Here is a 24,473-nt window from a genome sequence, read left to right as displayed (position 1 = left end):
AGATTATAGAAGAACATAATACTACCCATGATGTGATCTTGCCTCCAGATGGAGGGACATACACCATCCATGAAGTAGTTTTGCCAAAAATATTGAACCTAGATTTGATATCATTTTAGACTTAACTGTCAATATCAAGAAAACAGCAATGACAGATTACTGTGTTAAACTACTGCCACTAAAATTGTCTGAGATGAAAAGATAAGAAGCTCATGAAACTTGTGTTTTAGTGGGAGAGATCTCTTCAACACTTGTTCTCTGACCTGCAGAAAGAGGACTAGGGACCAGCCCGAGGCTCCTTGTTCCTTCTAGTTTGAGTCTCCAGAGGTACCTTGATTGGGAATGTCCTGATTAAAATAAATGAATGCAATGGAGGAGAAGTGAAGCCCTGCAAGAGTGGATAGTACTATGGAGGAAAAAGGAAAGGGATGTGGAGCTGCAGACATGCTCTCCAGGACAACAGAGGTAGCTGCCCTGGTCCCTGAACTTGAGGATGGGGCCAAAGGGGGCATTGCATTTGCTCTTCTTTTCGGAGCATCATTAAAATTCACTTGTGAAATTAATGTCTAACAATATCTCAAGAGGCCATGGTTCTGTGGAATGAAGAGGTTCTTGTCCTGGGGACAGAGACATGATTGGAATTCAGGAGAAGGACTGGGCTGCCTTTTTTTCCCTTCCGTATTTTTCCCTCTCCCTTCTACTTTTGCATAACTTCATATCTACCCCCATACTCTTTTCTCCCATTTTAAGACAACTTCATGAGGGACCTCTGAACATAGATTGGGGCTCAGTCCTGATTATGGGTAAAATTGAAGTGACCAATATACATAAGGAAAGATGTCAAACTTCACAATAACCTGAGAAATTAGAATTAAAATAATAAAATAGCTTAAATGGATTCAAAGCATGATCATTGGTATAATGATGCTTTTAAAATCAAATTTGAATCCAATTTGATTCAAAATTTAATGCAGCATATTAATGCATAAACACATTTTAATGCATAAATGACTCAGATTTTTAAAATAACAAAAAATGGCATAAAAATAATAAAAAATGTCAATATTTCTGCACCAAAGTTAGCACAGTATGCCAGAATATTGATAACTGCAATCAGAACCACAAGTAAGGAGTGAAACATCAATTTTAGAATTATCTACATTGATGTAAAGTGAACAGTAAAATTAGAGAAATGTTTCGAGAAAACAGAAGTTGTCTGAGGAAAGAATCATTTACCATTTGGTGTGTGACCTGGGAAGAAATATTCCCTGAATATAGAGAACACTGGCATAGAAACAAAACAAGAAGAAAATGATAAGACGGAAATAAAAGTCAACAGTACCATGTATTCAGAGTTCATAGAGAAGGAGGACTGGAAAGAAGACCTGGGGTTGGATAAATCAGGGGTTACTAGTGAGAGATGAACAAGTCTTTTCAATGTGGGGGTGGGGCAGCCTCTAAGTAGCAATTAAAAAGTGATTGAATGGTGCAAAGATAATGTCAATACCTGTGGACACATATCTTCCATCATATCTGAGGACACAAGGACAGAGGAAAATGGAATGGTGCCGTGGGGAAAGGGCTACGAGATGATGTTTTTGATGTAGAGGAGCGATGAGCCCATTCTAGATGGAAAGGGAGGAGCCTGCAGAGAATGAGTTCAATAGTTGAAAGGGGTAGAACACTGATGGTTCAAAGTCCCTGGGGAAGCAGGAGGCAATGGATGGAAAGCAGAAATGAAGGATTGGCCTCAGGATCAGTGTTTTTGCTTCCAGGTGGAGTATCACCTTTAATAATATCCTCTATACTGTATATAGCACAGGGAAATATATACAAGATCTTGTGGTAGCTCACAGCGAAAAAAAATGTGACAATGAATATATATATGTTCATGAATAACTGAAAAATTGTGCTCTACACTGGAATTTGATACATTGTAAAATGACTATAACTCAATAAAAAAAATGTTTAAAAAATCCTCTAAAATGTAGAAGTACTTGATTTCATGCTCTCTCTTGACAGCACAGTAGTGCTGTTCCTGCTACTGTGATGGTCATTTAAAAAAGTATTTAACAGGACCATGCCCTCTAGGCATTCATAATCTAGGTGGGAGAAAGGATAATAAATAATAATAAGAATAATGATAGTTAATAAGGTTTAAGTTCCTACCATATGTCAGACATTTAGCTAAATTCTTAATATACAGCATATCATTAAATGTGTACCCTCCCCTGTAATGTAATTGTTGACCAGAGATATAAAGTTTGGGAAACTCATTCAAGGTCACACACAAATTGATACAAATAAAATTCAAATCCAGTTCTGTCTGACTCTAAAGCCAGCTGTTATGGTGTTTTTATCTACTAGATAGACTATGATTAAAGGTCAAGTTATATGTGATAGGTTTTATTTGTGCTCTAGGGTTTAGAAATTAACATCATTATGGACAGGATTTCCAGCAAAAATTTGTAAAGCCTTCGATTGTTGTTTTCTCATTTGACAGCCTTTGGTAACTAGTGTGGACAGGTTTGAAGTAGTGCCTTGGCTGAATGTGAAGCTGTGACCATGGATGTATAACAGAAGTTCACCTGAAGCCATGTGCCAGATGTGTTTATTAGTCACAGTTCTATAAGTGAGAAACTCCAATTTTGGACAGCTGTTTTGCTGAATGTGTTTCTGGCTCTGTGTCTCCAAAGGCACTCATTGCGGGGCCACACACAGAGGTCTTAGATCCCAGGCCATACCAGGGTTGGAGGCAGTGTGAGGAGAAGAGCAGTCAAGATCAGAGTACCCAACAGAGTGCTTACAAAATGTAGGTCTCCTCAAGAAAACAAAATTGGGAAGACTAATTCTGTGGCTATGGCCTGGTGATAAATGACTATTCTAGTATTACTTGACAGCAGACTCAAGCCCTCTACTTGCTGGGTCTCCCCATAGTGGCCATTAAATTTTCTCCACAAATGTCTTGCCTCTCTATTTTCCCTTTAAATGGCAGATGTGTCTTCCACCACTTACAATAGCAGAGGCCTATCTAATTTCATCGCCTAAGAGTTCAATTTCTTTATCCTGATGGAAGGTTCTCCATCCATATCAATCTTTACATCTCTTTTATTTAACTTCATAAAACAAGGCCTGGCACTTCAAATTTCTTATATCATTTCCAATTTCTTTCTTTCTTTTTTTTTTTTTTTTTTTTTTTTTTAGCAATTTGGAACATGATCTATCAGAGTTTAGCAGAGGAGTGAAGTGCCTTCCACTCTTACCTAGAGGTTAATTTCACTGCTCACTCACGATGTTTCATGAGAGTTGAGATTAGTAACTGTCCTCTATTCAATTAAGATTCTTAATCCTGGGAGTGACATCAGCAAGATAGCAGCATAGGAAATCCCAGCCATCCTTCTCCCACAGAAATACTAATACTAATCAAATGGACCTAACAGACATTTAATATATACAGAACATTCTATCCAACAGTAGCCAAGTACAACTTCACAACCAGCATACATGGAACAGTCTCTAGGCTGGATTATATGTTAATCCATAAAATAAATCTTATCAAATTCCAGAAGATTGAAATCATGCCAAGTATTATTTTCTGGATATAATGGAGAGCAAGTAGAAAACAATTAAGAAGTAAAAAACTGGAAAATTCACAAGTGTGTAGAAATTAAACAACACTCTTGAACAACCAACAGGTCAAAGAAATCAGAGAGGAAATTTATAAATATCTCAATACAAATGAAGCTGAAAACACAACATACCAAAGCTCATGGTATGCAACAAAAGCAAAACTAAGAGGGATGTTTAAAGTGAAAATGCCTACACTAAAAAAAAAGAGCTCAAGTAAACAGCCTAACTTCACACCACAAGGAAATAGAAAAAGAGGAAAAAGCTAAAGCCCAAGTTAGTAGAAGGAATAAAATTATAAAGATTAGAGGAGAAATAAATGAAATAACAAATAGAAAAGAAAATTAAAGAATTACTTTTTGAAAAGATAAAACAAAATTTACAAACCCTTAGCTAGACCAAAAAAAGAAAAGACTTAGATAAATAAATTCAGAAATGAAAGAAGAGACATTATAAGTGATGCCACAGAAATATAAAGGCCCATAGGAGATTAGTACAAACAATTATATGCCCCCAAATCGGATAATCGAAGAGAAATGAATAAATCCATAGAAACATACAACCGACCAAGATTGAATCATGAAGAAACAGAAAATCTGAACTAATATTGAATGAGACTGCATCAGTAATCAAAAACCTCCCAACATAAAGTCCAGGGCCAAATGACTTCACTGATGAATTCTCTCAAATGTTTAAAGAAGAATTAATAATAATCCTTCTTAAACTCTTCCAAAAATTGAAGAAGAGGAAGATTTTCAATTCTTAAATTTATAAGGCCAACATTATCCTGATACCAAAGTCAAAGACACTACAAGAAAAAAAGAAAAGACTAGACCATTATCCTTGCTATACACAGATGCAAAAATTCTCAACAAAATACTAGCAAACCAAATTCAACAGCACATTAAAAGGGTCCCACAGCATGACCAAGTGGAATTCATCACTTACAGGCAAGGATAGTTCATTACACACAAATTAATTAATATGAAGCACCACACGAACAGAATGAAGTATAAACATCACATGGTCATTTTAACATGTGTAGAAAGAGCATTTGACAGAATTCAACACCCTTCATGGTAAAAACTCTCAAGAAACTAGGTATAGAGAGAATGTACCTCAACATAATAAAAATAATATATAAGAAGCCCACAGCTTACATTGTACTCAATAGTGAAAACTGCAAGTTTTCCCTCTAAGATCAGGAACAAGACAAGAATGCGCACCCTCATCACTTCTATTCAACGCGCACTGGAAAGCCTAGACAGACCAACTAGTGAACAAAAAGTAATTAAAAGCATCCAAATTGGAAAGAAAGAATTACAATAATATCTGTTTGCAGATAATATGACCATATATGCAGCAAACCCTAAAAACTCAACAGAGAAACCTGTTAGAACTAATAACTCAGTGAAGTTGTAGGATACAAAATCCATATACAAAAATCAATGGGGTTTCTATACTCTAATAATAAATTATCTGAAAAGGAATTTTTTTCTAAAAATCCCATTTATAATAGCTTCAAAAATAATAAAATTTTTCGGAATAAATTTAACCAAGGGTGTAATACACTTCTACGTTGAAAACTATACAACATTAATGAAAGAAATGGGAAGTTGCTTTTTCATGGGTATAAAGTTTCAATTAGACAAGATAAGTAAGTTCTAGCGATCTGCTGTATAATATTGTGCCTACAGCTAACAATACTATAGTGTACACTTAAAAGTTTGTTGAGAGGACAGATCTCATGTTAAGTGTTCTTACCACAATTTTAAAAAGAAATTCTAGTACTGATGTCCCAGGACTTGAGTCTCAGTCTTAAATTTTTTGAGTTCCTTTCCCTCAAGAGGCCGTGAGGGTGATCATGCAGAGAAAGTCCTGGCAGAGTCCCCTGGGTGAAATGCAAATGGTGTCTGTCTCCCTGGTCCAGGACCCTCTTGGTTTAGCTCCTTGTAGCATCACCCAGCCTGCTCACTCAGACAGGGAGGGTGTCCGCTAAAGATGATGTCACTTGAAGTGGAAGACACGCCAGGTTGTGCACCAGCAGTTTTGTCTCCTGTTAGGTAACCAGGATCAAGAATTCTCCCAGCCGTGCTCCTGTCTTGGAGGAAAGAAAGCTAGACTGCGTTGAAGATCTGGGCCACCTCTACTGACTTGCCTCTAATCTCCCACCTGTAAACTGAAAAAATAATAATAACATTTTTCTATTAGACTGAGGATGTAAAAATATAGAGCCTCTATTCTTGGAGGAAGACATGTCTCCACAGGTTTAACCGATAATAGATTGGCAGGGCACACAGACCTCAAACTCAACTTAATAAATGGAGTCATTGACCACATCCCTTTTCTCAGCAGAAGCTGAAGATAGTATATATCGTCTGTGCGAGGAAAATCACATCAGTGCCCCGTGCAGCGGATGTGCAAAGAGTGCTTGATGGTGCCTCAGTAGGAAGAACATTACTCATTGTGACAAACCTGCTTCTCCCTGGGAGGTGATAATGCAGTTGTTATTACTTTTTATAATTTAGCCAAGAACTGCTAACACAGAGATTTTTTACTCAGGATTTAACAAATTCTAAATAATGGAGCATACTAATAGACCAAATTGTACACACAGTCAATATAATCTTACTCAGAGAACTCGCATTATGTTTTTTGACATTAGGAGATATATTGGGATAATGAAATTTTTAGTCCTTGGTTTTCAATTTTAAGGATATCATTATTTTGCATTTGCGGGGTTCTGCACTCACTTAACAGAATCTGTGAGAATTATAAAAGGAATTTATGAATGCTAAGGCTTTGCTGGTATGATTTAAATTCAAATAAAAATACATGGGGTCATTTTTATTAAACAAACTGACCATAACCAAGAGTTTCATTTTCCATTTCCCTTCAATATTTACTGCCCTAACCTTGCACAAGCCAGGAAATGAGATATGCATGTAAACCTTAACCTCCATTAAAACTGTCAGTGAGGCTGTGAAAAATTTCTTTTGTGTGTGTAAGGGGCAGGGGAAGTGTATTTATAGGTTTATTTAAAATTTATACGAAAGAAGAAATGTGGAAAACATATACAAAACCAGGATACCAATATGAGTATTAGTCTAGAGTCAAGAATTTTTAATTTAGCACCATCACTAGTAAATACTCAATGAATATACAAATACATAAACACCATTTAAACGTTTTTATTTTGGTTTCAAATTGAAATCAAAATGTTACGTATTTTAAAATGGAAATAATTCTCCCTCAAGAAACTTCAGACCTCATCAGCAGAAAATACTGTTATCTCCATTTATAAAATGACTTTAACTCTTTCAAAGCATTTTTCAACCTATGTGATTTTATTTTATTTCTACAGCTCCCTGGCAGACGGGTAACACAACATTGTTAGCCACTTTTGCCCTTCATGGGACTGAGGCATGGGAGAGAGAAGAGAGCGAACTAGTATTTATGGAAGTAGCAGTATTTTTACTAGCTGTATAGTGAAGCTCTTTTAATTTGTAAAACTAGCCTTTAAAGTACATATTATTATTTTGATTTTCAGCCAGGGAATCTGAGGCCCAGAAATCTTAAATTATTTGCCTAAAGTCACACAGCCAGTAAGGGCTACAACCAAGGTTTAAAACCCAGGTCAGTCTAATTCCAGAATCTACTACATCAGACTGTTTGCACTGAATGTTAAAAAACATATACAGAAAAGGGTCAAACTACTTGGTAGAATAGCCTTAAAGGATTCAGGTGTCCTGAATCCTAGTGCCATGAAGAGGGCGAGAAAATAAAGATCCAATATAATAAAATGTTTAAGCAAAGATTATATGTCTCGAATTTAAACTACAATAACTGTCAAGTAGCAAAGAAATTCAGTTGTAATTATGAAAGGTTATGGAGTTTTGAGGGGTTTCATATTTGAGTCTTAAAGGATGAGCAAGACTGATCAAAAGTTACAAGAAGACTATTATAATCCACTTGTTTCTAAAACAGTATTTCTCAAACTTTGGTGCACATCTGAGTCATCTGGGGAGCTTGCTAAAAATATAGATGCTACAAATCAACTTGTAGAAATTTAGCCTAAAGTCGCATTTCCTGAATGGTAATCTGAGGAACCAAAATACGGTCTGGGAAATGGCGCTTTGTGTAAAACCTACAAGTTGATTTTATATACTAAATAAGCTTCAAATTTGTCTGCTCACAGTGGGTACTATGTCTAGGAGAGAGAGTCCTAGAGCTAGGATAGCCCCAGCAGGGGAGGGTCTCAGAGGTTTTAATGTCTCCAAGCTGTGGAGGAAAGAAAACCTGAGCAGCAAGCTAAAACAAGATTAGAGGCCAGCAGAAATTGATTTGTGCATCAGACTGGCAGCCAGAGGCAAGAATAATGTCTGGGTCAAGAGATGGAAAGTAGGGAGGAGGTAGGGATGAGGTACAGGAACCTGAGCTGCTCAGGCTCTTAATCCAGGACTGGATTTTATGTGCTTTAATGTGCACATGCTGCCTCCCCGTGAGTGGAGCGGACAGTCAAGCAGGGTCCCCTGTAGTCAACCTTCCAGATGCTACATGCTTCAGGGTCTGGTTCATGGTTTTGACACAGGAATCCTTCCCTGAATAACTTAACCACCCTTCCCCACCTCCTGTTTTTAAACTGTCTTCATGTTTAATTTTTCCAATTTTCTCCTTCTTACTTGATTGTATGTTGTCTGTTATTGGTCCATAATTCTTTCATGTCTTCTTTTCTTTCTAATTATACGGTAAGCTTTTTTGAGGGAGGAAATTATATCTTATGCTTCTCGTTGACTCCATAATGTCTCGGATGATGACAGCAGCTGTTTTGGTTATCAAGTACCGTGCAATAAACCACCTCAAAACTAGTGGCTTAAAACACCAACTATTTGTCACTTCTCATGGTTTTGTGGGTTGACTGAGTGGTTTTCCACCTGGAGCTCTGGGATGGTTCACAGGACCACAATGTCCTCACTCACAAGATTCGCATTTGGTGGTGGCAGGGCAAGCTTCACCAGGCACACATGGGAAGTCACATAAGGCCTTGCTCAGAAGTCTTCCACACTTGGTTTTTAATGCTCTTTGATTGCCATCTTGAAATTCTTGAAAGATATTTTTCCATTTGTATCTGGTACGTGAAGAAGGAAGGGACAAATAAATATGCATGCCTCAGGGACTCGGAGACTTGGCTCACGTGCAGTCCCACCTCTAACCATCTCCCCGAAGCCTTGGGATGGTTCCTTGGCTGGCTGCCTGCCTGCTCCTGCTCCTTGACTCCTTGGGCTCCTCACTGTCTCTTCCTTCTAACACCTGCCCCATAAGCCCTTTTGCCCTCTTCCCTGTTGCATCTGTGAGTGGGAGGTTAGGATGCTATTACCCTTGTTCCTGTCAGGATCCTGGAAGCAGACTTGGGGAAGACCAAGTTCAGGAGTGCCATCATCTTGGGGCATCGCAAGGGGGTTTCAGTCCCGCCTGGGATGGTAGGACCATGGAAAGTTCAGTAGACAACTCTTGACCACTGCCAGTCCAAGTTCTGGGCATTTCCTGTATGGAGATTGCAATCCCTTGGGGTTATGCATCCACTGTGCACTTGGGCTGATGGGGTTCAGGACATGCTACCCCAAAATATGGCACCTTGGCATATTAAATACCTTACACTGAAGGAGTTTTTTTAAAAATGGCAGAATTATGAAGGTCACTTTGACCTAGTTCTTCCTCATCCTTCTTCCCTGAAAGAGGTCTTAAAACTTTCAGGTGAAAGATATCCTCCCTGAACCAGGAGGAAGGAAGATATTCTTGTCACTGGAGTTGGGGAACTGGGGACCAAGAAATCTCTACAAACAAATCTTGTTAAAGTGACCCTTATCTTCCTAGTTACTTCTTCGCCATTTACTACCCTAGCCCAAATCCCTTTGTTTTGTCAATTCTTCACAAATGTATTGTTTCTTTGTCTAAAAGGTATAAAAACTTCCTGCTCTGGTCACTTTTCCAAGTCTTCATTCTCTTGTGAAGTCTCCCGTGTACATGTAAAAATTTAATACAGTCTGTATGCTTTTCTCCTGTTAATCTTTATCAGTTTAATTTCTAGGCCCAACCAGGGACCTTAAGAGGGTTGAAGAAAACTTTATTCCTCTATAGGGTGTTGGGCCTAAGGAAAGAGAGATTGACTTTGACCCTGGCTGGGGACCATGTTTTCGTTTTGCACTGGACCCTGCTGGTGATGTGGCTGGGCCTGGGTGTTGGTTTCCTTTCCTAGGGTTGGGGGAATCTTTGTTCTCCTCCACATAGGCCTTCTTACATTATGGCAACCGGATTCCAGGAGTTCCAAGAAACCAAAGCAGAAGCTGGAGATCTCTTAAGGCTCACTCTCACTCTTGGAAATTATGCAGAATCGCTTTTACACATTTTACTTATTTAGTCACAGTCACAGGACCAGCTCAGCCAGAATCAGGGGCAGAGGAAATAGACTCTACCTCTTAAGGAGCATTGGCAAGGGCACAGGCAGAGGAGCATGTGGGACAGGAGAGGCTGCAGACACCCTGACTGTCGTGCAGCTGAAAGCATCAAAGAGTATGTCTATGGAAAAAATGCAAAATCTAAAAGTTGAGAGTTATATTCTATCTGGCGGACATTTCTGAGGACTTAAGCCTGGAATACAGCCTCTCAGAGAGTTCTGAGAGACTGCTCTGAAGAGGCAGGAGAGGAGCCAGGATATAGGAGTTTTTGCAACAAAGACCAGGTAGTCGAAACATTGAAAGGTTGCTGTTAATTAAAGAAAACCAGGGTGTCTCAAGTTAAGGAATTTAGTGCTTTTCTATGTATGGGAAGTTGCAAAAGTCTGAGCTCACTGAAATCATTCCTTTGATATGCACTAGGGCCAGTTTCCTGTGCACATTTGGTATCCCTCAGGGTGCACATTTGGGGGTGGCTGCAGAGGCTGGACTGCCTGATCGTCTCCACCCTGAGTTCCCTCCGCTCGTTGTCTGGGGTGGTGGTGGTGGCTATGACTTGATGGGTGAACCATACTTTGTTTACTGAAATGGCAGGCAATATTTTCATTCACAAGTATAATGGTGAAGAACATGGCCTTCAGAGTTAGTCAGACAGGGGTTCAAATCTCTGCTCCACCACTGCCTAACAGCTAAACCTATTTAGTTCCTCTTTTATAAAGTGAAGGTTGTTGTAAGGGTTAAATATGCTATGCACAGTGCTTGGCATATACTCAACATTCAACGGACGGTAGCTACCATCACAGTGGCGTCACAGAAGACTCTCCTACAGGGACGATAAAAGCTTACACTGCAAAAAAAACTGTAACAATTACAGACTTATTTATTCCCTTGGCTAATAAATACTATGTCTGATAGTGCTTGAAAGTCAAGTTGGCTATGGCTAAATATTTACTGAAGAGCGTGTTCCCACGTGGACACCTGAGAAGTATTCATATTATTGAAAAACACATAATTCTGATGGAGGCAACCTTTTAACATAATTTTTTTCCCAGAACTTGACTAACAGTCAATTCTAATAGAAGGAGAGAGAGTGTGGAGATGCTAAGCATTCTTCTCAGAGCTCAGGGCCCCACAAATCTGGGTACTGAAGACACATCTCTCTTCCTAAACGCATGTGGTGATGAAGAAATAGTCACCGGGTAACTGGTCTTTAGTTTAATTTAAAATAGTGCAGCAGAAACTCCCTCAGCAAATGTTAGAGAAATTTGATGTTTTATTACTTTCTATTTATGGTCTGACTGATACGGAATGCAAACAATTGTTGATAAACCTGAGAATCTCTGACCTTTAGTTTCTGCCCAAGCACTTCTCACTTAAAGTAGTGAAAAGAATATATATTTCTTCTGTTGTTGTTTCAGTCAACAACAGAAACTCTTTCCCATCTAAGACTAAAATTTTATTCCTACTTTTCTCTGGGTAAAAGTAATCATTGTGATGGTAAGAAAATTAATATAACCTCTCAGGAAATCTGTCATTGTTATAACTGGAAACGAACCAATGAAGAAAAGGTGAAGAGAGACCCTTTCTGGCTAAATTGACCGAAACAGTGCAACAATGGAGAATAATAAAATACAATTAAGACTGAAAGTGACCTGAAGCTTTAAGTATCACAGTACTTAATGGGACATGAAGACCACGTAAAGGTCAGCAGCTCGGAAGTGACCTCCTGCTTATAGTATGTAGGTCAAAAAAGAGCCCAAACCTCTTGAAATATGTGACTTCACATCTGTGAAGTGTAAATTGTTGTGCAATTTACATTAAAATAAAATAGGATTTTTCATTGACTAAACTGACAAAAATTTCTACTAGGTAACCGTCAATACTGGTAAGGGTGTGGTGAGAGAGGGAGTTCACATTTCTGAGAAGTAATTTAGCCCCAAATCTATCAAATAGCTCAGGAAAGTTCCCAATTTTGTAGTCAACAATTATCCTTAAAATTTTTTTGAAAAAAAATTTAAAGCTTTAAGGAATAGATATGTGAAAAAAAAAGTTCATTACAGCAATGTGTGTGTGTATACACACACACACACACACACACACACACACACACACACAACAATAGAAGAATGGTTTAATTACAGCACATCCCAGGAATGAAATATGCTGCTACTTAAAACTAGGTTTTAGAAGACACTTAATGACACAGGGAAAAATCTCATAAAATGATATCTGGTTTAAAAAAAAAGCAGACATAAAATTACAGAGCATTACTTTTTTCAATAAATGTCTTGAAATAAAACAAGTGGAAGATGGAGAGAAATGCAGATTAGTTGGCAGAGAGCATGAAGATCCCCCCAGACAGACCCTTCCACTAAGAACCTCCAGGTAATGTGACTTCAAAATTCTAATGAACATGTCACTTGGATTTTATGTTGAAAGGATGAAGCCATGGTGACTTAAATAAGCCTCTTTACTTCTGAGGGGAATGGCCTGGAAGATGACTTACAAAATAACATATGCAAATTGCATGCATTCCCTGAAAAAAACCCAAGCATTGCTCAGTTAAATATTCATAAAATAATGTCTTAAAATGTTCATCTTCATATGCTGGCTTACATCCTGTAAAATAAAGGTATTATGAAAGTTATAGCATATTTTAATCTCTAGTTTGGAAGTTAAGTATGGTATAAATCTTACATAGGTAATGCTATAGTCAAATAATACCATTGCGGTCTCCCGTATAACTAAGAGGTTGTTTTCTCTTTTGCCCCAAACCTCTGTTTCTGGGTAAACAATGCATTCATCCAGCAGCCCACAATTCTTTATTGAGTGCCTACTGTGTGCTATGAAGAGGTGCATTGGAGAGTTGATGTGAATAGGATGAACATGGTCCCTGGCCTCCCCTGGGTTACTCTCTAAAGGGGATGATGGAAAAAAACAAGGAAATGAGTAAATAAAATAATTACCAAAGATGATGCAAATGATGAAGAAAAGGCTGGTTCAGACTCAGTATTCTGATATGGTATAAAGTACTGCACTGGGATTTGAGAAGTATTTTTTAAAAAAATCTTTGAAAAGCTTCATTGTGAGTATGGCTGCTATAGAGCTAAAATTTTTCCATAATAATTAGGTTTAACACTTTAGTGGTCTAGTTTGAGACAAATTAGATGTCTAGAAGATGTATGCTAAACTACAGCGCAGGTCATAGTGTCTTGGGGATGACATAAGTCCTGGAGATACCCTAGGAGGCTCTTATTGTTGGGTCTAACGGAGGCTAAAGCCAGAATGAGGACTCCATCACATTCTTGGGGACCAGACTGGAATTATTTTCCAGTGCTTACTGTTCATTTTGTGCTACCCACCGTCAGATGGGTCTACTTTATCTCTGAAGGTTCTGTCTTCTCTCTCCTCTTAGACAAGACTGTGCCCAGCTGAGTCTGCAGGCTCAACTCTTTAGTCCTCTTTTCTCTGTTACTTATGTTCCTGTTGCCCTTTTCTCTCCCTTCTACCTACTGTCTCATCAAGATAACAGAAGTTCGCCATCTGACAGTCTTTCTGAAAGAGGGACTCTTGGCCTGAAATCCAAGAATCATGGGGGTTCTAGGAGAGAGAGGGGAAGGGATGGAAAAAAAAAAAAAAGGAGAGCAGAACGTAGAAGATGATCATCTGAGTGGAGGAGCGCATCAAATCTCAATGAGTAAGGTCGTGTATATTTATTTGTTCCTTGCTCCACTTCTCAATATTTCCCTTAATGTACAGAGTGTCTACTATTTATGCTAGATAATTCTGAACAATGTATCTCCCCACCCCTTGACACAGGAGGACCACAAATAAAAAGTTCAAACATCACAGCTACTCCTTAAAAGCCCAGATTTGAACTAGCATAGAAAGTGTTTTCAAATAGGATGGTCTCAGAACCAACCAAGATACAACCTGTCTTAAGAATGCTTTGGCAATGTGTATCGACAGTCTTAAAAGCGTTCACATTGTCTGACTCAGTAATCCCCCATCTCGGCAAATGGCTATTCCTGAAACTCTGATGTCATCCTTGACTCTTCTCTTTCCCTCAATTCACTTTCAATTTACTGTGAATCCCAAGGCTCTACATTTGCAAGAATCCAACCATCTTTCTGCACCTCCCCTACTAACAGACCATCATGATATGACTGTGGATGACTAGCAGTCTGCTAAAGGATCTCTGTGCTTCCATCTTCGCTCTCATCTCTCCATTGGCCACAAAGCAGCCACAGTGATTCTTTTATCTAAGTGAGGTGTGCTCATTCCCATAATATCATCTCATCTGCGGTGTACCTAACCTGTGTGATCTTGTCCTGAACTCAGCTTCTGTCACTCTCTGCCCCAGTCACTACGTCCTCCCTGCTGTTGAGCAAACAGACCAAGCAGTTTTTGCCTCAGGGCCTTTGCACGCAGCATCCCCTCAAGCTTGGACCGCTCTTTCTTCAGGCATCTCCATGATCAACATCACACCATTCAGAAAGGCTTTCAAACTTATCAAATGTCAACTTGTCAGGAAAGCCTTTTGTGATCACCCAGCCTCTATCACTCTTGTCTCTGTCACTCCGTTCCATTGTTTGTTTTTTCTCTGTAGCCATGATCACCACCTAGCATCTGTATTTGTTTACTTTCTCTCTCTCTCCCTACTAGAACAGAAGCACACCAGAGCAGGGACTTTGTTTTGTTGTCTGCTGGGTGCTCAGGACTAGAGGAGCGCCTGGCACAGAGTAGGACCTCGCTGAATATTTGTTGAATCAGTAAGCTGGGCTTGTGAATTTCCTTTGATTCCCATCACTTCTCTTCAGGTGCTTCTACCACGCACCTATCAGACTGTAAATCAGGGGCACATCAGTATACAGAGCTCTTGGCCACATTTTTGTCTAATGGTAATTAAGAGACTGTGGCTCTGCTGCTTTCTGAGAACAGGAATTGAAAGCGGTCCTGGGAATTCATAAAAATGCCATCACCTTTTTCCCCACGTACCCACAGCTTTGGTCTGCCTGTCCCTCGAGGCCCAAGATAAGCCCCAGCTGAAATCTGCTTCCTTCAACGGTCAGATCTCCAGGAAACATTGCTGCATGCTTGACTACTGTAACGACTTATTTGGAACCTAGCATGTGTTACCTTGGAGTATTGTTCTGCCATTAATAATAATCCTATCTCACCAACTAAGGTGCAAATCGCTCAAGGTGAAGGACCACGTTTTAACATTTACTACATGCAGAGCAGGTATTAGACATGAGGACTGATGACATGGCTCCTATTAGAGAGGGTCTCAGTGTCTAGGACTTTCATTTACACTATCTTATTTCCTCTTGCAAAAACATCTGTGTGATAGTTAGGGAAGACAATACTATCCCAATTTTATGATAAAGATACTGAGACTGGAGAGACTAGGTGGTCTGCTGATGGACCGTGGCAAGACCAGTGCTCCTTCCCAAGGGGATGCAACACACAAAGCGAAGAGAATGTGGGCTCCTGGAGAGAGAGCGCTTCGGACCCCATCTCCGGTAATGGCCATCTGAGTGGATTCGGAAAAGTTATTCAATATCCCAAGGGCTTCAGTTACCTCCTCCATGAAATCTGGTTGATAACACCTACTTTACATAGAGTTATTGGAAAGATTAAATCAAATCATCATGAGTAGCGTCCAGTGCCTAGAAAGCCCTCAATAAAGGTAGCTGTGAACACTCCTCCTACAACAACAACAGCTACTACTACTACTGTCCTGCTGTTACAGCCTCCGTTCTGTCAGGCACCCCCAGCGACAGGCACCCATTAACAGTGCTGCTCTGGATCTGCACACTCGCCTGCACGCAGGACTGATCCCCAGGCCGTGCGTGTCAGCACAAGTACCAGTTCTCCACAGTTGCTGCACTTTCTGACGGAGCCAGTGTCCATTTGCTTGGTCGGTGCCTTTCCTTTCTTGGTTGTGAAATATTTTGTCCAACACTCCTGCCCATGAGCTTTGTGGGACCACTGTTTTATGCATTCTATCCAGAGTAAGTAACCACCCATAACCAATGGCTCTGTCTTTCTCCATCAGCCAACACCTGCCACAAAGAAGCATCCCACTCAAAGAATTATTAGGCTAACACAGGTTTGAAGAACTTTCACAATACTTGACACATTACCCACTTAGAGCCAATCTTGCATAGGGATTCCCTTTAAAAGCTATACCAGGCAGCTGGAGAGCAGGGCAATACCTTGAAGTTGGGTTTAATCAACCAACAGCCATGGAATTGATTTCCTTATCACTCTGGTTCAGGAATTTCTATTTGGCTATATTTCTGACAGGTCAGACATTTCCTACATGTGATTTAATTTAATTTAATTTATGATCCTTGCTCAATAATCGTGACTACAGGCTAATGCATGCTTTGAAAAGAATCACAGTGTAGCAAGTGGGCCTTTCAGCCGTCTCAGGTCTCACGGCATTTTCCACTGTAACCGCGGCCTTAATGCAACCAGGAGAGGTGGGCAGAAGAGGAACCTCATTAAACATCTGGAGGCAATGGAAACATAAAACCGCTGAGCTGGGTGGGACCGTAACCTGCATCCACACTGCTCTTTCGAGTAAGGCCGTATGTGCCTATGGCACAAGTGTGACTGCACACTGGTTTTCAAACGGCCTCTGCTTTCAGGTGCCAGGGAACAGGTTTCTGACAATAGAAGCTTCTCTGATTCGCTTTGTGGCGTTCCTCTGACAAAGAAAGTATTGTCAAAATCCAAGCTGGGAGCATGTGCTGCTTGGGGCATAGTAACAGAGATTAAGGGGCCTGAAATGCAAGTGTGCGTTTGTAATGGAATTGCCCGTTCTTACCGCCTGGTTAGAACTCATGATTGCCACGGTATGCCTCTGTGATCAGGCTCAGCATAATGAAAACCAGCAGCAAAGCTTAGATTTTCAGATGGCTTGTATCAGGAGGAGATAGAAGTGTTTTCAAGGCTGAGGTGGTAATGAAGAGGAATCCATGATGCGGAGAATAACAATTGATGCTTATTCATGGAGAAAGGAGAGGTTCTCTGAGAGAGACTGACTAGCGGGAGGACCTCCTACACATAGGTCTTCGTGATTTAATGTCTCTCCCCAGATGTCAGCATCACACTGTGCCTCTGACTATCCCATCTTCCTAAGAATCATTTCTTTGAGAAGTAATATAGTTTTACTGCAGGTGGGAGTCAAGAAAGATATAACTTTCTGGAATAGAATTTGACCACACACACACACACACACACACACACACACACAAATACACACTCCAGAAACAGGAATTTCACTTCTCGATATTTATCCTAAGGAAATACTCATTTGTGTTGCAAAGGTTTAATTATAAAGCTGTTCGTTGCAACACTTCCTATATTTTAAGAGAAAACCGGACCACCCAGATATCTAATAAGAAACAGGTTACAAAATCATGGCACTTCTAGATAATTGAATATCATGTAGCAAAAGAAGTACTTGCAGAGAAAGTTTAAGGACAGGAAACATGTTTATAAAATACTAAAATATATATATATTTCTTATCATCTACTGTATAGATACAACGTGAACAATGATTGTTTTGGGTGGTAGGTTTTTGTTGTTTGTTTCATTCTCTTTCGCTTAATGATGTAAGGAAAGGCATTGCTTTTGTAATAAGAAAACTGGTTTTTATTTCTTTAAAGGAAAAAAGAAAATAGAAACTACAAAAATAGGTGTGTGCGTCGGTTGTGAACGTACATAATTATAGACTATTAGAGCTAAATACTTATCTTTGTATGTGACTATGATTCCATATCAATATGTGGTACAGGGTTAAATTTTAATTTTATCTGAGGTTATTGATCTTCTTAGGCTGTGCACCAGAAAGTACTAGACTGAGCTACACAAGCATGCTGCCTCATCAGGGGGTTCTTTTGTGCTCCCACCATAATGGATAACTCAAAATGTCCTGGACATACCCCATATTTTCCCATCTTGCATGCTGTTTCTTCCCATCCTTAGAAAGCCTACCCATTCATCAAGGCCCAATTCAAACTCTACTTTTGAGGTTTGCTCTAACTCTCCTCATTCAGAAATAGATTCTAATTCTTCATCTTTCTAGACTTTTGACATTCAAATTATGATCCATATGCATATCTTATCTCACATAATAGATTGTAAGCTGATGGAGGGCAAAATCTTTGTATATTCTAAAGACAAGAGGCATTGAGGGGTTAGGAACTTAGACATTCACTGAATGTGTAAATGAATAACTCTGTTTTCCGAATGTAGAGATATACATAAATCTGATTGTTTGCTTGAAAGTCTGAATGATCTTAGCGCTGATTTGAACATGAAACCAAAATGAAGTGCAGATCCCTAGCTATTCTGTGATTTTTGAAAATATTTTCAAATTGAATGAACACTCACTTTTTGAAACTAGTCCTAATATAATATATAACTCAATGAGTACGTAAAACAATCACTGCAAGAGACGCACTCTGAAGTGTAACGACAACCACAATTTATAATCCTTTCCGGGAGAATCTCATCCCTCGGGACTCACTGGAGCAAAGGTGAGGAACATGGTAGCTGGAAGTGGTCATCTCTGAGCAACCTTCCCACGCCCCCAAGGTGGAATTGTTCAGATCCACGCTGAGAGCTTCTGAAATGACATCTGGGGTTGGAAGCACTTTGTAAACCATAAAGGGCAAGGCAGATGTTAGTTATAAAGATTACTATTCAGAGAAATCTTTGGCGAAATGCTTGTGGCATGAACCTTCCCACTTGAGAAGGTGAGCTGGGTCCACCTGAGCTGGTGCTGCATGGCTTTGTTTTCCTTTCTTTTTGAGAACACCCTTCAGGGGCCTGCCCTCTCTGGAAAATGACTTGTTTTGTAAATGTCAATGATTCAAAAATCATTGAATTTCTGAGGGGGATTCTCACCACATACAAATCAGAGGCTCAGTTAGAATTCTCTGATACTTGAGGCCAACACTCAAGTCCAGTCCCCTCTGACCTCGCACTGCAAGGAGCGCGACCAAATGATGAGCTGACAGCTTCCACCAAGTCCTCATGTGCCCCTCAGAATAAAGGAGACTCTGATTAGAGGCTGTGGTTAGCAGACTTTTCAGTAGCTATGTTTACATTTGGTCTTACTATTGTGTATAGAATGGATTTGAATGTGCTTTTATTTGCAGACAGTTCATAAATAGTTGGTTCTAAGTTTAGCCTTAATCCCTTTGGGAATGAGTTCTGTTTATGGTTCACAATGTGACTTCCTAGCTAGAAAAGGAAAACAACAAATAAGCAAATCCTCTAAGACTTACAGAAAAGGACTTTCTATTTCATGAGCTTTTAAAAAAAATTCCGGAAACCTGATTAAGTTGCTTGCTTCCCAGCATGATGCCACAAAGGAGAAGGCAGAGGTGACAGAACTTGAACAGTCCCTCCAAAATGGAAACCAGAGAAAAGAGAGAAAAGAAAGAGATTCTTAGAACTAACTGTCAGAGTCTGCAGAGACAGACAAAGAAGAAGGCCAGGGTGCAGGGTATTTTAAAAAGCAAAATCTAAAGCAAATTCAGTCAATTAGATTCATTCAGCTTGTCTAGCTTGAGAAATGAACACAGAACACTACAGCCGTAAGATACTAATACTTTGTATTATTTCATTCCTTTTCTGCCCTAACTCCCTGTTCCAGGCATGCTCGCAACATTCCTATGGGCTTTTGCCTCGGAGTGTTAAAGAGAAAATACAAATCCTCACTGTTTTAGAGAGTGAGGTTGTCCAAGCCAGTGACGACCACCCACAATGGGAAGGCTGGACGACCAATGGAATCAGCCTGGCTAACGCTACATCAGAGAGATGATCAGGGTTCCCGTTCAAGAGACAGCCTCCCAGCAGCTATGGCTGCTCCAGCTCTGCCCATTTCAAAAGTCACGCGGTTGACTTGCTGCCACAGCCTCCTGAATCACTCAGGTTTAAAGTACTAACTGAATTGTTGTCAGTCCTCCACGGTGCAGCTCTATCTCAACTAAACCCTTCTGTTGTCTATTTTAAGTGGGCTTAAGTGAATAATAATGAAGTTAGAGAATAATGAGATTCTCGATAGGGTAACTACACATCTTGTGTTCCAAACCAGGATATTTTTGAGAGTTAAAAACTTGCTCTTAATAATTTCTCCAGAACATGCATAAACCAATACTGTCCAAGAAATTTCACTTTTGTTTTCTTTCTCTTTCTTTCCTCTTCTCCATGAAAGAAGAAAAAAAAAAAAATACATGAAAGACTTAGAAATGAACCAGAGAGATTTTTAGGCATCTTCAATGAAGAACTAGGTGTTTTCTAAGCATGTCCTTCCAGATAAGCTGATCCTATGGGGTCTCCACAACTTTCCTTGTCTTTGTACTATTATGTATCTCTGTGAGTCATATATAGGTGACAGATATGGAAATGCCTCTTATCTGCAGAGATACAAACAAAAATGTGGAAATACAATTGATTTCCTTCCCCTTCCTTTCCAATAAGCCAATTTTACAACTGTTTATATTCATTTCAGCATTATTTATTGCTACTATAACTGTGTCATTTTGAATTCATCTTCGAACCGGTTGTAACTTCTTACTGGTTCCCTCATTAATTAATAAATTAACTAAAATCTTTGAAATGTGTTTGACATGTGCTGAAATTTATAAGATTTTACCCTTTGGAAATATTCCTTAATATCCAAAATTTAATTTCTTTTCTTTTTTTTTTTTCCCTCTTGAATTATCCATGGACTGACAAATTCTCCATTTCACCATAATCACTCTCTCTGTAGCTAAAGAGATCTTCTGAGGTTATTTATTCATTCATTTAACACATACTGAGTATTCACTATGTTCCAGGCCTCGATATAATGGAATAGAGAGAACAGGTTATAAGCAAGAAAGGAAGCAGGCAGACCATTCAGGAGTCTATTGTAAGAGTCCTAGTGGAAGATGAGGGCGTGTGACTAAGATTAATGTACTCTGTCTGTAAGTAGATGACCACCTTAAAGGAAGAACTGACAGAATTTACCGATGGAGTGGAAGCAATGTAAAAATAAAAGAAAGAAGCCATGGAAATCCCTAGGCTTTGGCATGATTAATGAGGTAATCGGTGGGGCCACATTCTAGAGATTGGAAAGGCTGGGGATGGAGTTGCACTGAAACACTCATGCCCCAATTGCAGCGGGTGCGGACAACTGATAGCTTGCAGCTGAGCTCTGCCTCCTGATGATTGGTTCCACCTGAACAAGGCCACACCCCCTTCTTTATCCAATGGCTGACTGATACGGGGATAAGGCCTGATCCCATTGGCCCAATTCCGTACAACTCCCAACAGCCATCCCAGCTCCGGGGTTCCCTCTGGGATAAACTGAGGCCTTTGTGGTAATGGCTGCAGCACTTTTCCCTTTGCCTCAAACTGCTGCCCTCACCGACTAAAGGCATGGATCCTGAGGACAAGCCCCCAAACCTCCTGCCTGCAAATCTCCATCTCTGAAGCTGCTTCCTGGGACCAACCTGCAACAGGGAGCTGGAGTTCAGGGATCCAGAGTTCTCCCACACATCATCTCCCACACTCCTGTCTGAAAATAGGTATTGATTCTAGACCCTCATGGCTTATCCTCCCCTCACCCCACCTCAAAAAAGAAAAAAAAAATTTGAGAAAAGAAATTAATGGTTCTCTGTTGCCTTTTGCCAGTCTCCCTCAGGACACCTCACAACCTGGCCTCTGTATTTTCAGCCTCTTCTCTCACCACCTTGATGTAACCTCCCATCATAACTTCCGTTCTTAATTGCAGTAACTGTTCACTGTTTCCTGGAAACTCTGGACGGTCCCAACTTAGGATAGTTCGACTTAGAATTTTTCAACCTTATGATGGTGCTAGAAACCATACTTCGAACTTTGAATTTGGATTTTTCTTCTGTGCTAGTGAAACGCAGTCCAACACTCTCTTGCTCAGCTGGGCAGAGGCAGCCACATCTCCCAGTCAACCATGCAATCACGAGGGTCAACAGTTACCACCAATCTGGACCCATGCAACCAATCTGTTTTTCACTTTCAGTACAGTATTCAATAATTACATGAGATATTCAACACTTTATTATAAAATAGGCTTTGGGTTAGCTGATATTGCCTAACTATGGGCTAAGGTAAGTGTTCTGGGCACCTTGAAGGTTGGCTGGGCTAAGCTACACTACGCTGTCTGGTAGGTTAGGGGTATTAAATGCATATTTGACTTAGGATATTTTCAATTTACAATGGGTTATTCAGGACATAACCCCAGTGTAACTCAAGGAAGATCTGTATGTATGTTTTCACAACTCTGTCCTTTTACCAAAGAGCCTGATGACTCTCCATCCATCTCACGTTCTTCTCTCAATGGTAAAACTATCCATACTCTAACACCTGGTTCAAAACCATACTCCAAAATCTATCAATCTTTCATGAAATCTTTCCCAATTTTCTCCAAAAGGACACTTCTTCTGTTTCTGTCCCATAGCACACCGTGTTCTTTTTGCTGTTTACGTCGCCCTTGATCCAGTTACATATCATGAGCTCCTTGGAGGCAGAGAACGTCTGGCCAGCAAAGCTCCAGGAGCATAGCACGGTTAAGACCCCACCTTCCTGATCTTCCAGTGAACTCTCTTGAGTCATCCATTCTCTCTCCTTATATTTCTAACGGAAATAAAATGAATGTCTTTTGCTCTAGATTTGAGCTTTCCCTTTTCTGAGCTGGGCAGAAGAATGCCAAAATGAACATCAAGTATGTCCTCCTCCTTTCTATCCCTGGCCCCCAAAGCCTACATCTAGCTCTGAGAGACTCCAATAATTTTATTCCTTTCTCCTGGTCCCACCATTGCCCCTTTTTATTTCTCAGTAAAACCACTTCTAGCACCAAACACTGCTCAATGAAATGTCATTTTAAAGTATAAGTGTGCTGAAGAAATGTTCTGGATTCTCCTCTGCCTGGTTCCTTCCCACCCTGTTGTATCCCCAAGAATAAACATCCCCTTTGAGTCTTGTAAATGTATGATCTCTCAACTCCTAACTTGGTGACACCTGTAAAAGATGAGGACTGGGACTTGACCTCTCTCCACTCCTCTCTTCTCTCCTTTTCATTTATAGAGGATCCCCTCTGTCTTGACTCTTTGATAGGACCTTGTGATACTATCTTTTTCCCGTATCTTCCAAGGAAATCTGCAGTAAACGTAGAAGACTAAATACATGGCCAACTCTGGGGTTCAAAAATGCTTATTAATGTGAGGAAGGGAGCTCAGAATAAACTAAGAGAGGGAGGGAGTAATGATCCAATTCAAAGTTCCATTTCTGCTGCCTTCCAGGTCTATAGAAGGTGTAAGAACATCCTTTGTACACATAATAAGCTTGTTCGATAAGGGGTAGGTGATTTCTGAGGAAGAGGCAAAGAAATGAATATAAGAAATTTGTACCTCAGATTCTCATTCATACAACTATAATATCAAGTCATATTTTAAAAGTAGCCCCAGGAAAAAAAATTACTTTTTCTCAAAAATATATTTTAAGGAGATCAGGTTACTCTAGATTTTCTTAAAAATTTTGAATCCATATAAGGTTGATTTTGATGGTAGAATTAAATACTTCCTTTGCAAAGACCTAAGTCTACTGAACTTAAGGTTAAATGGAAAATTAGTTCCTCAGAATTTTCCTACCCTTCAAAATATGCAATGTTTCCATGCCCTTTTGATGAAAAGTGTCAGTGGCATAAAAGAATTAAGGGAACAAAATACCTAATAAAAGCTCATTAAAATTTAAAATCCACTAGTTCAGAATTTATGATAATTTTGACAGTGGCTAGGTTGATGCTACCCTTTCTATTGCCTATGATAAAGTATTCTGAAGTTATTAATATGTACAAATAGATATTCAAGGGAAATAACTCACTCTCTAAAGGAAGAAACTTCTGAAGTATTGTGGCAGCATCTCTTTACTGGAAAATAATATTATAATTATTTTAAAATTTGCTCATTCAGTGAATCAAGTTGGATGAGGACCTCTACACTGGTTTATGAGGCGAATTTAGATTCTGAGCTGGCTGGTGCAGTGGAAAGGCTCCCTTAGGTGTGATCTGTGTGATGCAGCCAGTGGGTTTCACTTTGGGTCGATCTGCCCTCCCACCAACCTGGCTGCCCTCTGTGAAGGTCGCCCCTTCCACCTTCGCCAGACCCACTCGTTCTGCGAGAGGAAGGGCTGGGTTTATTGGTCTTGTTATTTTCAGTAACTGTCACGTAGTGAGCACTAAACACGTGAGCCGTTACTATCTAATTGTATGTCGTAGACCCACACGTCCTTTAGGAATATCCTTCATTTTTCCTATTTTTCATTCCTACCTCCTTCCCCCACGTTCCCAG

At 39.8% G+C, this 24,473-nt stretch overlaps 1 long non-coding RNA gene across 6 annotated transcripts in view; it reads right to left on the bottom strand.

Annotated features, from left to right (window-relative positions):
* LOC123615799 (uncharacterized) overlaps positions 1-24,473 on the bottom strand; it is a 212,715-nt gene that overhangs the window by 92,106 nt on the left and 96,136 nt on the right. The window lies entirely within an intron of this gene.

This window comes from Camelus bactrianus, chromosome 14, assembly GCF_048773025.1.
Source record: "Camelus bactrianus isolate YW-2024 breed Bactrian camel chromosome 14, ASM4877302v1, whole genome shotgun sequence".
NCBI lineage: Eukaryota > Metazoa > Chordata > Mammalia > Artiodactyla > Camelidae > Camelus > Camelus bactrianus.
The sequence above is the reverse complement of the archived record's forward strand: the minus strand, read 5'-3'. Positions and strand labels throughout refer to the sequence as shown.